The sequence below is a fragment of the Gadus macrocephalus genome, chromosome 11, assembly GCF_031168955.1.
Source record: "Gadus macrocephalus chromosome 11, ASM3116895v1".
Taxonomy (NCBI): Eukaryota; Metazoa; Chordata; class Actinopteri; order Gadiformes; family Gadidae; genus Gadus; species Gadus macrocephalus.
The window spans coordinates 24,275,966-24,294,956 of record NC_082392.1 but is presented as its reverse complement, the minus strand read 5'-3'; the positions used below and the strand labels follow the sequence as shown (position 1 = coordinate 24,294,956).

The 18,991-nt window shown below is 46.2% G+C and overlaps 1 protein-coding gene across 1 annotated transcript in view; it reads right to left on the bottom strand.

Annotated features, from left to right (window-relative positions):
• Nucleotides 1-18,991, bottom strand: part of LOC132467223 (natterin-3-like) — a 153,645-nt gene that overhangs the window by 13,035 nt on the left and 121,619 nt on the right. The window lies entirely within an intron of this gene.

Here is an 18,991-nt window from a genome sequence, read left to right as displayed (position 1 = left end):
AAACTTAAGCTGTAAAGATGATAAGGATGTAAAGATAGTCAGGCTGTAAAAATAATTAGGATGTAAACATAGTTAGGCTGTAAATATTGTAAGGATGTAAATCTAGTTAGGATCGGAAGAAAGTTAGCAATGAAACATAGGCTGTGAAGATATTTTGGATGTAAAGATAGTGTAATAAACCTAGCATGTGAGGTCAGAATGTTAGCGGCTTGAGGGATATGATCTACAACCCAGGAAGCACCACACAGGTAGAAACAATAAAACATTTTTAATGTAATTCAGGCAGTCACCAAACATGTCAGACTGGGTCAGGTTCCAACCCGGTCTCACGAAAATACGTGACACTGTCACGTTATTTAATCTATTGAAACGTGATCAGGGACAAGTTTTTTAAAAAATTTCGTGTCAAAAAGCACAAATTTCAAACCCATGTAATTCAATTGGAAGTATTTGTCATGTCACTAAGCACGACCTCCAAACTAAGGTTCTGTCCGGGAGCGTTCTCCCTAATGTCCCTTAAGGAGCTCCGTACAGAACATTTATTGTTAAAAATTGTCTGTGATAACTAACAATATGACAGCTTTTGGCCACCGGTTTCTACTTAAACTTGTCTGTGAACAATATGACAGCTTTAGGCCACCCGTTTCTACTTTCATCTTTGATTCTGAGAAATTGTGACAATTCACGGATATATTAAATGCAGGTGCGCTGCTCTGTAGGCAAACCGCAAAGGAAAAAAGGGTAGCTGCTTCATCTGTTCTTTTTAGAATTGTATGTCTTGATGTTTTGATCTAGCCATAGATCTATTGTCTTGTTTTTGGCTATGTGAATGGAAGTCCGCGTCGATGCCTCGCAAGTCCAGCGTCGCGAGCGGACGTTGCCATGACATCTAGAAATCATACCGTATTTAATTAATATTGATGTGTAGGGGTTGATTATAACTCGTGAATAATATTGTTTATACCACAGTCTGGGGGAATACTCGTATTCTGATTGGCTGCAGGGTGTGTATTAACTCCTGATGTAGGCCTACAGACACTTGCTAAGTAGTTCCAGGCAGTGTTTAGATTCTCTGCCCGAGCCCGACCCGACCCGACCCGCGGGCCAGGTCGGGCCGATATTTCCCACCACTATCCTCGGGCCGGGCCTTTGATCAAGCGTTTTTATTTTTATTTTATCATTGGTTTATTGGCCTTATCTGAGGAGAATTAAAAAAAATGTTGGGTTGAAATCGGGCTTGGGCTCATAATTACAGTTAATCTGTCGGGGCGGGCAGGGCTCGGACAGAACGTGCACGGGCTCGGGCTTGATTTTCTTTATTAATCGAATGGGAAATGCAATAGGCCTATTTTAGGACCGAATCACCGTTAAACTTGTTTCTAATAACATTTCTCGCGAGAAATATACATTTTACTTGCATAATCTTTAGTCAGTGATTACGTCTGATCTTTAGTTTTATAGTTATTAGGAAGATTTTATCGGCTCGCTCGCATGTTTCAACGACGTCAGGTTGCTAGGGACGCTGCTTTCGCTAAAGCAGCTCACGTGTTTCCTGCGTTTGTGTTATTAAACCGTTACTGTTTCTAACAATGATATCTTCTTGTTAGAAACACGTATATCTGAGAGCCAACCCAGTCGCCAAAAGCATACGTTGACAGTGTACGTTTTCGTGAACACTGGATTACGTCGCATTTCAACATAAAATAGCGTGTTATACACACACACACACACACACACACACACACACACACACACACACACACACACACACACACACACACACACACACACACACACACAATGCATTTCGCTGCTAAAACAACAGCAAAAGATATTCCCTCAATTATTATTATATTCAAAACGTTGGCCAAAGTGGAATATCTTTTTTTATTTGGGCTGCTTCTAGGACATTTTGGGTGGATTTGAACGGTATGTGGGCAGGACGTTTTTTGCAGGACATGGCAACCCTGCACTGTGGCCCGAGGTGCTGAAATGCTCCGGAACAGATCTGGATCCACGATGGCCAAAATACTTGTATGCCCCCCCCCCCCCCCCCCCCCCTTAAATAAATACTATGGCAGAATAAAGAATAAATTCATGCATTATCATTCAACTTGAACATGTGTTTTTACAGTATAGCGTGGTGGAGGGATGACGTATGTTGGCCAACCCGGAAGTGAGCGTCGCCCTGGTTTCCCTTGACAAAAAGCCAACGGGTTTATCCATTGGATTTTGGATTATTGCAGAAAAATTTGCATCTTTGAAGCACCTCCTCAAAAACTGAAAATAAATAAAAATATCTGTGCTCCAAAGAACGAAATGTAAACTAATGCATTCTGAATGGGAGTGTTTCTCTGATTTTTCCATGCTACACAGAACGAAATGTAAACCATGCAAATAAAGACTTCATGTTCATAATAATTTAAATATCAGTAATCTCCTGAGTGTGTAGGGTGGTATTCTATTTTTTTCAACGGGGCTGCATCCAGTCACTTGACCGTCATGGTTGCTATGGTGGTTGCTATCGACCACCCCCTCTCTCCTTACATGGTTCTATAAACCACGCGGCAAAGGAGCTGCCGTCAATTGTGTTGTTTTTGTCGTAAACTAGGGTCCGATGGTTAAAAAATAGACAGATACTCCAAGGTATCCTTAAAAGGCAGCTTGGATGTCTTTATTTTCTGCAGTTTAGACTTTTTCTATAACCTATTTTTGAAAGCAAAACACCAAGCTCATTGATTTAACGAGGCAGGGTTATTTGAAGCAATTTATTGAATAAATATTTATGAGAGGTCATTCCTTCTCCTGAGTTTGCTTCCTATTTATGTCTAGTGTACAACCCTACTGTCCACAAGCATCACCCCCCCCTCCCCATATGGATTTGGAGAATTGTTGCCACGTCCCAGTGGTGGAGGTATCATATGAAAGAGGGCATTCTATTATACTACAATGATCAATTAGGAGGCCAAAGCCCTAAAGGAAGTGATGCAATAGGTTACTGAGTCGACAACATTTAAGTAAGCTGGGGTCTCTTATAGATCAAAGGGGGTCTCAAAGGACGCATACGCTTCAACCTGTGGCTCCAGCCCTACAGGAAATGACTCAGCAAGTGCTCCATCTCGTTGCACCGGCACCCAGCGCCTCGCTTGCATGATTTTGGCCTGAAGTTCTTCCCTGACCTACACCCTAGCCATCCAACATGCATATCTTAGAATCAGGTCTCTCTTTAATAGTGACAAAAAGTTATGAGAGAAATACACATTAACTTCTGTTATCTCATAAGCGGCGTGGTGCCGGCTCCTTTTGACCTTTTGAACCCATACTGCAGAAACGTGGCCACAGACCAGCTGTGTCTACACACCCTAAGCCACAAATGTACACATTCATCCCACAAAAAATGGGGACTAGAAACTAACCTCTGTCTTATGTACATTTACTGTACTGTTGGAGGTCACGCCCCTTTTCCGGCCTTTTCGAGATAGCTAGGGATACTAAAATGTTTACACACATTTTCCGGGGCCCCGAGAACGACATATCCGAGATTTGGAGTTCTAGCCCTTAGAGAAAAAAAGTTTCTCTAAGTGTTCTCTCGCAGTGTTTCCTTAAAATATGAATCAATCCATTAGAAGTATGAAAATATCTTCCCGGTGGCGTAACGGGGCAAACAAAGTGTCCTTTGACATCTACGTTTCGAGGCGATTGCAACAGTGCCACACATGATCATATTTGAATATGTTTCGGGGTAGTACTTAGCTGTCGATTTTGGAGGCCTTTATCAATAATGACCAGCTATAGATTTGCTTCCCGATGGAGATTTTTGACAAGTTACATGTTATTTAGCATCTACACTTTAAGCTGCCCAATGAGATCAAGCTCGCCCTCCTGCCACACCGAGATCATGTCCTAGGTGTACCATGTAAAATACATGTTACCATTTGCTAGAGTGTCATGCTTGGTGTCATTGGACTCAGCTCAACATGTAGATGCTGAATAACAAGTCATTTGTCACAAATTTCTGTCGGGAAGCAAATCAATAGCTGCTCATTATAGATTAAGGCCTCCAATTTTGACAGCTAATTACTACCATTAAACATGTTCGAATATGCTCATGTACGGCACCGTTGCAATCGCCTGGAAGCGTAGATGTTGAAGGACACCTTGTTCGCCCTCTTACGCCACCGGGAAGATATTTACATACTTCTGATTGACTAATGAATTGATTCAGCTATTCCCCCCGAAGTCTGGGGTCAAAAGGTCAAAAGGAACCGGCACCACGCCGCTTATGAGACAAAAAAAGTTAATGTGTATTTCTCTCATAACTTTTTGGCATTATTAAAGAGAGGCCTGATTCTCAGATATGCATGTTGGATGGCTGTGTACTTCTGGGAAGAACTAGGGTGTAGGTCTGGGAAGAAATGACTCAGCACTTGCCGAGTCATTTCCTGGAGGGCTGGAGCCACAGGTTGACCCCCTTTGAGACCCCCTTTGATATATAAGAGACCCCAGCTTACTTAAATGTTGTCGACTCAGTCACCTATTGCATCACTTCCTTTAGGGCTTCGGCCTCCTAATTGATCATTGTTGTTTAATTGAATGCCCTCTTTCATATGATACCTCCACCACTGGGACGTGGCAACAATTCTCCAAATCCATATGGGGAGGGGGGGTTGATGCTTGTGGACAGTAGGGTTGTACACTAGACATAACTAGGAAGCAAACTCAGGAGAAGGAATGACCTCTCATAAATATTTATTCAATAAATTGTTTCAAATAACCCTGCCTCGTTAAATCAATGAGCTTGGTGTTTTGCTTTCAAAAATAGGTTATAGAAGAAGTCTAAACTGCAGAAAATAAAAACATCCAAGCTGCCTTTTAAGGATACCTTGGAGTATCTGTCTATTTTTTAACCATCGGACCCTAGTTTACGACAAAAACAACACAATTGACGGCAGCTCCTTTGCCGCGTGTTTTTTAGAACCATGTAAGGAGAGAGGGGGCGGTCGATAGCAACCACCATAGCAACCATGACGGTCAAGTGACTGGATGCAGCCCCGTTGAAAAAAATAGAATACCACCCTACACACTCAGGAGATTACTGATATTTAAATTATTATGAACATGAAGTCTTTATTTGCATGGGTTTACATTTCGTTCTGTGTAGCATGGAAAAATCTGAGAAACACTCCCATTCAGAATGCATTAGTTTACATTTCGTTCTTTGGAGCACAGATATTTTTATTTATTTTCAGTTTTTGAGGAGGTGCTTCAAAGATGCTAATTTTTCTGCAATAATCCAAAATCCAATGGATAAACCCGTTGGCTTTTTGTCAAGGGAAACCAGGGCGACGCTCACTTCCGGGTTGGCCAACGTACGTCATCCCTCCACCACGCTATACTGTAAAAACACATGTTCAAGTTGAATGATAATGCATGAATTTATTCTTTATTCTCCCATAGTATTTATTTAAGGGGGGGGGGGGGGGGGGCATACAAGTATTTTGGCCATAGTGGATCCAGATCTGTTCCGGAGCATTTCAGCACCTCGGGCCACAGCGCAGGGTTGCCATGTACTGCAAAAAACGTCCTGCCCACATACCGTTCAAATCCACCCAAAATGTCCTAGAAGCAGCCCAAATAAAAAAGATATTCCACTTTGGCCAACGTTTTGAAAGTAATAATAATTGAGGGAAAATCTTTTGCTATTGTTTTAGCATGGAAATCTATTGTGTGTGTGTGTATGTGTGTGTGTGTGTGTGTGTGTGTGTGTGTGTGTGTGTGTGTGTGTGTGTGTGTGTGTGTGTGTATATCACGCTATTTTATGTTGAAATGCGACGTAATCCAGTGTTCACGAAAACGTACACTGTCAACGTATGCTTTTGGTGACTGGGTTGGCTCTCAGATATACGTGTTTCTAACAAGATGATATCATTGTTAGAAACAGTAACGGTTTAATAACACAAACGCAGGAAACACGTGAGCTGCTTTAGCGAAAGCAGCGTCCCTAGCAACCTGACGTCGTTGAAACATGCGAGCGAGCCGATAAAATCTTCCTAATAACTATAAAACTAAAGATCAGACGTAATCACTGACTAAAGATTATGCAAGTAAAATGAATATTTCTCGCTAGAAATGTTATTAGAAACTAGTTTAACGGTGATTCGGTCCTAAAATAGGCCTTTCCCATTCGATTAATAAAGAAAATCAAGCCCGAGCCCGTACACGTTCTGTCCGAGCCCGGCCCGCCCCGACAGATTAACTGTAATTATGAGCCCAAGCCCGATTTCAACCCAAATTTTTTTTTTAATTCTCCTCAGATTAGGCCAATAAACCAATGATAAAATAAAAATAAAAACGCTCGATCAAAGGCCCGGCCCGAGGATAGTGGTGGGAAATATCGGCCCGACCTGGCCCGCGGGTCGGGTCGGGCTCGGGCAGAGAATCTAAACACTGACTGGAACTACTTAGCAGGTGTCTGTAGGCCTATATCTGCAAAAGGACCCTCTGGAGTGTCGGCAGAACCAGAGAAAATGGTGGGTATGCATAAAGAGGCCTGTCCCGCCAATCGTGCGCCAGCGCGTCCTGCCCTAAAGGGCTGGACGCTTCTGCCCAGGAGAACCAGAGGGGGCAATGCGCCGACTCCTCCGAGGCAAAGAGGTCCACCTCTGCCCTGCCGAAGAGGCCCCACATTGACTCCACCACCTCGGGGTGAAGCCGCCATTCCCCCGGTGGAGGCTTCCGTCGGGAGAGGAAGTCTGCCGCCCGATTCTGGGCCCCCGGCAAATAGACTGCCCGTAGGCTGGCCAGACGGGGAGAAGCCCAAGTCCGCAGGCTCTGGGATACCCGGAGCTGCCCTGGCCATGTTGTCCGACCGGACCAGGACATGCCGGCCCGTCAAATGGGGCAGAAAGCTGGCTAGTGCCAGCTGCACAGCCCGGAGTTCCAGCACATTGATATGTTGTGCCACGTCCCGGCCAGACCACCGTCCCTGCGCAGTCCTGCCCTGCCACACTGCGCCCCATCCCGAGAGGCAGGCGTCGGTTGTCACCAACTCCCGGCGTGCCGGAATTGCGCCCATGGGCATGCCTGCCTCCAGATACGCTCTCTTTCTCCATGGAGCCAGAGAGACAAGACACTGCAGGGTCACCTTGACCCTCCTCTGCCTGTGCCACTTGGCATCTAGGTGCAGGCTGTTCAGCCACATTTGGAGTGGGCGCAGGGACAGTAAGCCCAGAGGCACCACAGCTGAAGCAGCTGCCAGCTTGCCCAAAAGCTGAAGAAACTGAATAAAAAGCAGGCTCCTGCCGGCTCTGAAGAGGGGAAGGAGGCGGAGGATGTCGTTCACCCGTCGAGGTGAAAGGTAGGCCTTCATGGCGACAGAGTCCAGGACCAACCCCAGATAGGTAACCCGTTGGGAAGGGTCCAGGCAACTCTTTGATTGGTTCACCGTCAAGCCCAGCCGGGCGACGTGCGACAGCAGGCGGGCCGTGTCCTGGGCCACCTGGGACCTGGAGGGCACACAGACCAGCCAGTCGTCCAGATACGGCAGGACCTTTATGCCCTGCGTCTGCAGGGGTGCGAGGGCTGCCGCCACAACCCTGGTGAAAACCCTCGGGGAGAGGGAAAGCCCGAAGGGAAGTACCCTGAATTGGTAATGCCTGCCCCGATAGGCAAACCTCAGGAACCGCCTGTGGCGTGGCGCAACCGGCACATGAAAATAGGCGTCCTTCATGTCTATGGTGGTAAACCACTCCCCCCTGGCAACTACCCTCAGGGTGTCCGCCGAGGTGAGCATGTGGAATGATAAAACTTTTAAAAACGTGTTCAGGCCCCTTAGGTCTAGAATGGGCCTGAATCCTCCGTCTTTCTTGGTTACCAGAAAGTACACCGAGTAGAACCCCCCGGGTTGTAACTGAGGATCCACTGGCTCGATCGCACCCTTGGCCAGGAGGGCGGATAGCTCCTGGGCCAGAGCTGCGGCCTTCGTCAGGTCGCGGACGACTGTCATCCTGACCCGGCCGAAGGCCTGGGGCCGGCGTCGGAACTGTAATTCGTACCCCCGGGTTAAGGTGGAAACCACCCAGGGGTCTATAGTACAGGCAGCCCAGTAACTGATCTGCTGCTGGGAAAAACAGCCAACGACCGGCCCCGTGGTCCTAGCGCCTGGCCCCCCGGCCTCTATCGGCTCTGGAGGGGTACCGGTGAGGCTCCGCGGCCCGAGGCTGCACGGGCGATGGGCGGGCGGGGGCGCGAAAGCTATCAGCGGGCTGCTGGGCGGGCCGCCGAGACCTACGTAGGCCCTCATCTCTCGCTGGGTAAGAGCGTGGTGGCTGGTAGCGGCCCCAGGAGGCAGCCGGGGGGGCTCTAGGCCTGCCAGGAGCGGACACACTCCTGTGAAGACCCGACAGCTGCAGGTTGGTTTGCCTAGCTTGGGCAGCTCGCTCCAGCGTCTCCAGAGCAGCTGACCCAAACAGCTCCCCCGGTACCACTGGCACGGCTCTGAGGGCCTTCCTGCATGCCTCCGTCAGGGGCAACTGAGCCAACCAAACCTGGCGGCGAGTCTGGACCAGGGTGGACTTAACACGCCCCAATTCCCTGGAAATGAGGGCAAAGGCCTGTAGGGACGCATCGCTCAGGTCCTGCGTAGACGGCTCAACTGCAGCTTGTTGCAGCGAGGTCGAGAGCGCCAGCATTAGGTGGGAGAGGGAATTGCCAATCCGCCCCATACGCGCTGCTGCGTCATAGGCCTTCGAGAGCAGGTCGTCTGTGACCCTGCACTGGGGCCGAGGACACCTGGCATCCGGCCGCAAGGCCTGATCGGGGGTCAAAATGAGGGAGGCAATGGCGGGCTCAACGGGTGGCATGCGACCCAACCCATACTGCGCTGGATCCCGCATGGCAGCCAAGGCCCGAGCATTGAAAGAAGGACGGGGGAGAGCCTTGGCATCCTTCCAGCAGACGTGCAGCTCCTTTAAATACTCCTCTGAAGGAGGGACAGAGAAAGGGGCTGTGGCAGGGCTGCGCCTGAAAAAGGCGCAGCCAAGTCTGCCTGAGGAGCATCGAGCCCCAGGCGAGCCAGGGCCGTACGGATGACGGCCCCGATGGGGTTACCCTCTGTGCTGTGCCCAGAGCTCTGAGCAGAGGAGCGGGAGGCCTCCCCAAAAGCGTTTGAGGCTTCCTCCCCCGTGACACCCTCACTGAAGAGGTTAGCCGATGCCGCCAGCAACAGGACATCGTCCGTGCCCGGCAGATCCCAAGGAAGGGTCAGGCCGGATGTCAGCCACCGCGCCACCTGCCCCAGGTTGCAGGGTCAGGAGGAGTTCCTGTATCCTCACCATGTCGGACGACAAGCAATCCACCTTGGATGCTAGCTCGTCCCTAGCCCTTTTCCTGGGGGGAGGCCCTGCTCTACCCCGACGCCAAGAACGGCCGGGCTGAGCTGGAGGAAGTGGCGCCATTGATGGAAGGTCGACGGCTGCCGGATGTTCCACCGCTGCGAGCCTAGCCAGCCTGAGTGCCAAGGGCATGGAGCCGCAGTTCATACAGGCCCTCTCGGTAAGGCCCTCCCTCAAATGCTCGAAGCCGAGGCAAGAGGGGCAGCGATCATGGCCATCGTCAGGCTCAAGGAGGGCCACACAGGCGCCACACACATGAGCCATCAGCAGAACACTGGGAGAGGGAGCACTGCCTTCACCAGTGAGCTACTAACTCAAGAAAAGCCAAGAAAGTGTTACCGGGAGAGGACGCGAGAGCGCAGTCTTCACCAGCAAGTGACTGAAAAGAAACACACAAGTGTTACAGGGAGAGGGCACGAGAGCGCTGCCTTCACCGGTAAGTGACTGAAAAGTAAACCCTAACAGTGTTACAGGGAGAGGGCGCGAGAGCGCTGCCTTCACCGGTAAGTGACCGAAAGAAATACGCAACAGTGTTACAGGGAGAGGACGCGAGAACGCTGCCTTCACCGGTAAGTGACTGACCGGAATTTTATTATTATTTTTTTATTTTTTTTTATTTTAAACAAAAGTGTTACCAAACAAATTTGGTAACCCAGAACACAGCCGAGCTGTTTCTATCAGGGAGCTATCAAGTAGCAGCTACAAGCACTGGAAGGGAGCGAACTGTACAATGTAGCCGGTAGTGAAAATAATCCCAGCAGTGTTGCCGGGAGAGGACGCGAGAGCGCTGCCTTCACCGGTAAGTGACTGAACGATTATATATATAGATATATTCTTCCAACAAAAGTGTTACTAACAAAACTTGGAAGCTTCTACTCAAAGGAAGCCTTTCAGCGCTGTACAGACAAACAGCCCCTGGAGGACGAGTTCACCCGTTGCTCCGACCCTTGGTCGCGAGGCTGCACACAGTCTGGAGCGCGATCCTTTCCAAAAAGTGAATACGCTATCCGCAAGCGGTACTACTACATGCGTCTTTGCGAGAAGATGAAAGGAACAGATCCTCTGTCGACACCGGGCTATATAGCCAATCCGGTGTCACGAGGGTCACATGTGACCTTGTTGGTATAGGTACTCGAACTGCGCATGCGCGAGACGGATAAATCCAGTGCTTAATGCACCGGTCAGTAAGGATGAAATAGAACTTAACTCTCCCGGGATACGAGACCCTACCCTGGGGTCTAGTGTTGGTGCAGGTAGGCAAAAGGGATAAGGAAGACGCCCGTCCAGAACTCGTGAGGCCTCCGAATGGAGCGGAATCAGAGATCCCCTTGCTGGAAAGTCGCACCGCCTATGCACTCATATTCCCCGGCCCTATCTACATTTATCCCGCTGAGCTGTCTTCACCGCCGGCAGCCCTAATAGCATGCGAACGGCACCCACCCCTAATCTTGAGTGCAGCTCGGCGTTGAGAGACGCCGAGATCGTTTAATGGCCTGTGGCATGTGCCACCGCGACCACTGACATACCATGGCATATGCCGTTCTGGAACGGTAACTGCCGTTCTGAAACGGTAACTACCGTTCTGAAACGGTAACTGTCGTCGCGACCACTGACATACCATGGCATATGCCGTTCTGGAACGGTAACTGCCGTTCTGAAACGGTAACTGCCGTCGCGACCACTGACATACCATGGCATATGCCGTTCTGGAACGGTAACTGCCGTTCTGAAACGGTAACTACCGTTCTGAAACGGTAACTACCGTTCTGAAACGGTAATGCCATGGCATATGCCTTTCTGGAACGGTAACTACCGTTCTGAAACGGTAACTGCCGTTCAGGTGGAACGGTAACTGCAGTTCCCAACAATGGTATGTGACACCAGCATAACTCCTCCGTATAATTTCAAGACAGGTATTGCCATAAATGTAAAGGTATATATATTTGGTATTTATTGACACAATATCACAACATAACGCCGTAAATAAAGGGATTTACACGTTTCTCTCGTCCGTGCTGTTGTTATGATATTTCCGATCTGTTTGTTGTTGCTTTTGTAATGACAGATGCTTTTGAAAACAGCCGGACTTGCTCCGGTGACGGTAGTTATAGCCTAGCCTTCTAGGTGGCCATAGAGCTATAGTCTATTGCTTTGTTCCAATATCCATACTATCCGCAGTCATTATAATTTATTTTAGTATGACTTCTTTTTTTATATAGTTTGAGTACGTAGTGCGTTGCAATTAAGATCAGGGCGAAAGGAAGTGTAGTGAAAGGACCCGGATGGTATACTCAAACGGTCAAACCGATGAGTGTGGATTGATGTACACCTTTCGTGCTCCACGGCAGCGATCTTAGCTACGTAGCTGAAGAGGCGGAGCCAGGCGGAGCCAGGCTGAGCCAACGTCGGCGCATTTTCTTTAATAGGTCCATGCATTTTCCACGTATCCTGCATTAATGGAGTCATTTTGTTGTTTTAATAGCTTTATAACTACTATGTGTAAAGAGTTCACCGTTCAAAGCGAGATGTTTATTGCGGTTGCGATCGTAGTTTCCGGTTAGTGCACCAGAGCCAGGTCCCTTTAGGGGTGGCACTGTAGGCTATGGCTAGACAGTCATCCATTTTTCCACTCGTGTTTTATCAAGATGTTCTAGTAGCGTAGCCTATAATAAAGCCTACTGTATGACTGCTTCAGCTCATAACTATTCAATAGGCCAAATATTAAGTTTGGCATTTGTTGTTATTGGTGTTTAACCAAATAATTTAAGCAGGCCTATAGGTTCCTATCATTTAACCCTGATCCAGTGTCATAAACCTTTCTATATCGACATGATCCAGTGGTATCATGGCATACAGGCCAAAAGTTTTTCCGCTGGCAAGCCAATTATGTTAATCGGAAGTTCCATTTCCTAATGGAACCACCGTTTTTCCGCTGGCATGCCACTCATGTAAAATGGTATTTCCAGTTTCTACTGGCACCTACCGTTTTTCCGCTGGCATGCCACTCATGGAAAATGGTAATTACCAGTTTCTACTGGCACCTACCGTTTTTCCGCTGGCATGCCACTCATGGAAAATGGTAATTACCAGTTTCTACTGGCACCTACCGTTTTTCCGATGGCATGCCACTCATGGAAAATGGTAATTACCAGTTTCTACTGGCACCTACCGTTTTTCCGATGGCATGCCACTCATGGAAAATGGTAATTACCAGTTTCTACTGGCACCTACCGTTTGCCAGTAGATATTCCTTTCCTGTGTTATTTGCCCGTTCATACACACATACCACTCATGATTCACAGCTACTCAATCATTCTTATAAAAACGGTAGGTGCCAGTAGAAACTGGTAATTACCATTTTCCATGAGTGGCATGCGCCGACGTTGGCTCAGCCTGGCTCCGCCTCTTCAGCTACGTAGCTATTAGATCGCTGCCGTGGAGCACGAAAGGTGTACATCAATCCACACTCATCGGTTTGACCGTTTGAGTATACCATCCGGGTCCTTTCACTACACTTCCTTTCGCCCTGATCTTAATTGCAACGCACTACGTAGGCCTACTAAAAGAAGTCATACTAAAATAAAGTATAATGACTGCGGATAGTATGGATATTGGAACAAAGCAATAGACTCTATGGCCACCTAGAAGGCTAGGCTATAACTACCGTCACCGGAGCAAGTCCGGCTGTTTTCAAAAGCATCTGTCATTACAAAAGCAACAACAAACAGATCGGAAATATAACAACAGCACGGACGAGAGAAACGTGTAAATCCCTTTATTTACGGCGTTATGTTGTGATATTGTGTCAATAAATACCAAATATATACCTTTACATTTATGGCAATACCTGTCTTGAAATTATACGGAGGAGTTATGCTGGTGTCACATACCATTGTTGGGAACTGCAGTTACCGTTCCACCTGAACGGCAGTTACCGTTTCAGAACGGTAGTTACCGTTCCAGAAAGGCATATGCCATGGCATTACCGTTTCAGAACGGTAGTTACCGTTTCAGAACGGCAGTTACCGTTCCAGAACGGCAGTTACCGTTCCAGAACGGCATATGCCATGGTATGTCAGTGGTCTCGACGGCAGTTACCGTTTCAGAACGGCAGTTACCGTTCCAGAACGGCATATGCCATGGTATGTCAGTGGTCGCGGTGGCACATGCCACAGGCCAATAAACGATCTCGGCCCTACTGTCGGCGTTAGCGACAACACAGCAATTCCCAGATCAACTCAACCGGCACTGTGCTCTTCTTTCATTCTCTATCCCCTTTCCCAAGTTCCTGCTCCTCCACACTCATCAGTGAGCAGGTGCGACCAATTAATTAATGCAACCTGCTCCTCCCTTAGGTCCCTCCCCCCACACAAGACAGTCAAAACAATGCATTCCTAGAACGTCCTTCAGTACAATAGTTAGGATGTGGGATGTAGAGAGAGATGAGTATAGGCAGTTATGATGTAAAGATAGTTAGAATTTGAAGATAGTTGTAATGTAAGGATAGTAAGGATGTAAAGATAGGATGTAAAGGTAATTAAGATATAGAGATATTTAGTATATAAATATCAGTGGTGGGTAGTAACGCATTACAAGTAACGCAAATAAAAAAGTACATTTTCCGGGTGACGAGTACTTTTCACGTTCCTTTTTTAAGTCTGTAATTTTACTCTTACTCGAGTAAATATTTGATTTAGAATTCTACTCTTTACTCAATTACATTTTCCATTGTGCTTTCATTAAAATGAGTATTTTGATAAAAACATTATCTTCGTTGACTGTAATACAAGCGTACACGTTAGCGACGCGCTTTCCCTAGGTTGCAACGTGAGTCGACCGTTACGTTGGGACTGAGGACTAGAAACGCATGGATGCAGACGCGCAGGAAGATATTTTCGCCAGGGGGTGCGGAGTTACGGTCCACGTAGGCTATAGTTTATATAATTCTAAAGAAACTATGTTACACTGTATTCTGCAGTCCACTCACAAACTTGTTCGTCATTGTCGTGTCTGGCTCTGTGAGTGTGCGTGCATGCTATGTGCGTAGGCTGGATAAATCTGATTGCCCAATCAGCCAACCAAGTCAGTCTCGTTTGTGTTTAATTTGTTGTGTTCCTACAAAGCTCTTGCCTTTTGTCACATGCACAGAGCTTAATGCAAATTTGTTTGAAATTAAATTACATTTTTTGTTTTACATATTGCTTTTGTTGTACAACTTGTGAAGAAATGTTTTAGGAGTGCATCTCTTTCTCTCCCTCACTCACTCACACATTCTAACCAGCCGCGTGCCGTCCATATGGGCAGGTGGGGCGGCGAACTCCCTGCAAAAGCATGCTCCCAAAAAAAATAGTTCCTCAGTAAATCATTGCTCCAAGTTTATTTTTAATAATGTGATTGTCACATTAACTATCTATAATTTCTGTAGGCTTTCCGACTATTTTTGGTCTGTTGATATCAAATTGATGGTGGCGATTATAGTTGAGTTTAACGAGTCATGCAATGTGGGTCGGCGGAGCTCAACGACCGCGTCCCTCCGTATGTTTCTCGCATAACCCTGCATGCTGCAATAAGAATTGCAATCAGCGCTATACGACGCCCATATGGTCGTAAAGTAGTCTGCCCCATGGTCATATTCTAGGACTGTTGTTGTTTAAAATCGAATTACTCCGCCTGTATCTTTCAGCATTGAAGACTATTTATTTATTTATTTCAGCAGGTATTCAAATTGCATACCTGATTTCATACCTGATTTAAACAGCTGTTATTGAGAAATATCTGATTTCAAAAGTGTTGTTATTAAGAGATTTGCACACATCGTCGGGCCAAGTTCCAAATCGAAGATCTGCTTGATTGATGACTTGTGTTTCTACTTTTCATGTATTTGCAATGCACTCGCTAAGCCTGTTGTTAAAATAAAATATGGAAGAAATAACTTCCCTATAAGGGACATCATATGACGAGTGTTGCGGATGGCACTTCAAAAGCGTGCAGTAACATTAGGCTATTCGTTTATTTCTTACTCACAATTAGTTTAGTTAACATGTTTTAATGTAGCTCAAAATATATATGTAAAAAATATATATAAATTGTGGATGTGGTCATACGCCAGTAGTTTCTGCCACACCAAAATGAAGGGGCACCGCACGCTGATTCTAACACGTTATGTCTTTTTCACTGATCCAAGCACTCCAATACAAAAATGTAAAGTAACTTGTAATTTGAGTAACTTTAAAACAAAGTACTTTTTTACTCTTACTCAAGTAGGTTTTCAAATTGGAATATTTACTTTTACTAAAGTAGATTTTGAAGGAGGTAATTTTACTTTTACTTGATTATAGATTTTCAGTACTCTACCCACCACTGATAAATATAGTTTGGAAGAAAACATAATTAGGATGGAAATATTCGATTTCAAGGAAAACTTCACCGATACAGAACCGGCGTTCTAGCATTATAAAATCGCTATTATAATATAATAAAAAGTTTTTTCTTCCCCAAGATTCAACTGCAACTTCAGATTGATGTGGGAGGATCAGAGACGTCGAGAACCCGATGCAGTCGTTTATTCATAATATCATCTCAAACGACTGCGTCGGGTTCTTTGACGTCTCTGGTTCTTTCACTTCAACATCAATCTGTAGTAGACTGAACCGTGACATGGAGGAGAAAGGGATTGTTGTCTTCCGCCGGAGCCCAACTGCCCGCGCCGAGGCACCACCGCCAAGTTGCGGTGGTGCCTCGGTGCTGCCTGCTGTCCACTGCCCACTGCCGAGGTGGAGGTGCCTTGCGGCAGCGGGGCTTCGGCGGGAGACAATAGCGGGCAACAATCCCTTTCTCCTCCATGTCAAGGTTCGCAGTTCCACATCAATCTGAAGTTGCAGATCATTCTATACTTCAGAGAGTCACTTTTATTGCAAACCCGCACCCGCCCGTACCCGAGAATTACATTCCGCACCCGAACAGTCCCTCTATAAATTGATACCAACGCCCGCCCCGCAACCGAAGGAAAATTAGAAACATTAGATTGAATGCCGGAAATAACACTATCTGGTGTTTGGTGTGGTGCTTTATATTGCTGTGCAAAAAAAGCACATCATCCACTGTGGACGGTTTTAGTTATTTCTCTGCTCCTGAATAACATCTCCAGCACCAGAGAAGTCTTGCTCGCAATCGCAAAACCCGCGACAGACCCGCGCTGTTCAGGCGTACGACCCGACCAGCACCCGTGTCCGACACAGTATCTACATAATCTTTCCCCCGTTACATCAAAATTGTGCAGGTTAGCCGTCGGCAACCCGAACCCGTCTTGGAATCTGGCCGAGATAACCCCCACTACGAGTCTTTACTTGTTGTGGAAGTACCAGAGACGTCCAAGAACCCGACGCAGTCTTTAATTACATGAGTGCTGCATACAGCGCTCAACTATTGTTAGTGTGAATGCTGTGGCATTCACACTCTAGATATTGAAATCTTTATTAGTGTGAATGCTGTAGCATTGACACTCTAGATTTTTAAATCTTTACTTTCATTCTTCTTCCCCCCGTTTTTTGGTCTTCAACTCCTCCGCCATACTTTCAGCGAAAGAAACCATTCAACTATTAAAACGTTCAGCTCTTTAACGACATGATGGCTATTATATATTATACATATATTTTTCTGCATTTCTTAACACTTTCAACTCTTTCAACTTTTTAAACTATTCAGCTTTTTCCAAATTTTTTTAACATGGGAGTCAATTTCCTCTGGTACTTTAAGACGTGACTCAATCGATTTTCAACCGTTTATCTGCGGTTAAACAAATGAACAAATCTACACACTTGTATCTTCAATAATATCTAAACGGAATTTCGATATCATTTAAACTTTCCTCAGAATCACAGTTTTAGTTTCAAACCGGCATAATCTACAGTTGGTCCCATTGAAGCTGTCTGCCCATCCTGACACTTACATTACTTAAAGGACAAATCCGGTGTAAAATGGATTTTGGATATGTTAGGTATTATAACGAGTTGGAACATTCGTTTTGGAGCAAAAAAGCGCATATAGATGCATTTTTGCAGATTCTATCAAAACGCTAAAAAATTTGGAATGATAGGGACATGTGTTATGGTAAAAACTCAATCGCTATTTTAAACCACTTAAAAGGCTAGAAGTCTGACACTTCTTTGGTAGTATAATAAGGGTCTTAACATATTAAACGAGGGATTGATAATCTTGTAAGTGTACAGGTTGTTTATTAAAAAGGACATTTTATACAAACAATACCATCAGTAGTTCACCCGTCGACGCCATCTTCTTTTTAAGACCTGATAGGTAGATTGACGAACACAGAGTGTGTGATTAAAATGTAATTTTTAATAAACAATTCCTCTGGTACTTAAACTGTCACACGCACACACACACACACACACACACCCACACACACACACACACACACACACACACACCCCCCGCCCAACACACACACACACACACATATGAGGGGCCGCCTGGGACAGAATTCATACTTGGTCTTACACACACTATTATACTCCTTCACATACACTATTATACTCTCACATACACTATTATACTCTCTCACATAGACTTATATACTCCCTCACATGCACTACTATTCTCTCTCATACACTACTATTCTCTCTCACATACACTACTATACTCCCTCACATACACTACTATACTCTCTCACATACACTACTATACTCTCTCACATACACTACTATACTCTCTCACATACACGACTATACACTCTCATACTTACATGTAAAAGGAGTTTAATAGTTTGAATGAAACGGAAGTGAGTTTGATTCCTCGGTTCCTGATGGGGTGGGCCGCCTGTCAATCATAGTGGCACTGGCCCACATTGGTCCCTATGTGGCTCCGCGCCCGAAGCCTATATTATCTAGTGGGCTTGCTGCTTTGAAAGTAAAGCTAGCACCACCAACTCAAGAGTAACAAGGAACAATAGGCCTATCTCACAACTTCCTGGTTCGGCGTTCGATTTTGCCTTCACCGGGTAAAGGGACTACCGGTCGAGTAGTCCATGATATTTGACAATGGCGCAGTCAAAAACAAAAGCTTCTGTTGTGTACCTCTATGCGCCAATTCAAAACAAAAACAACCGTATTTACATTTCCACGACTTCCCAACTAATACCCAATACAGCAGTGGGTCAGGGCGATCATACGGGATGAAGGAGTTAATTTCGTAATTCAGAAGGGGAGTACACTGGTCTGTAGTCGGCATTTCTCAGCGGCTGATTATGACGACGGGAGTGCTACGCTGAATACTGGAGCTGTTCCCAGTCATTTTGACTGGAACAGCTACATCACAGCCCCGAAGAAAACACCCGTGTATAAACGGGTGTCAGCTCGAAAAGCTGAAGGAGAGGACAAAACACAAACGGACCGGAGAGGTACCGGGGAACATGACTACGCGACACGCCCCCCTGCCGGTAAGTAGATGTGCGCTAACTAGCTGTTATGTCTGTTATTTGTGTTCAACACTTCTTGGGCTATTGTATACTTTTGCCAAACACGGCATGGTTAACGTTAAAACATTCAATCAACATCAGACATACTGTTAAACTGGGGTTGCAT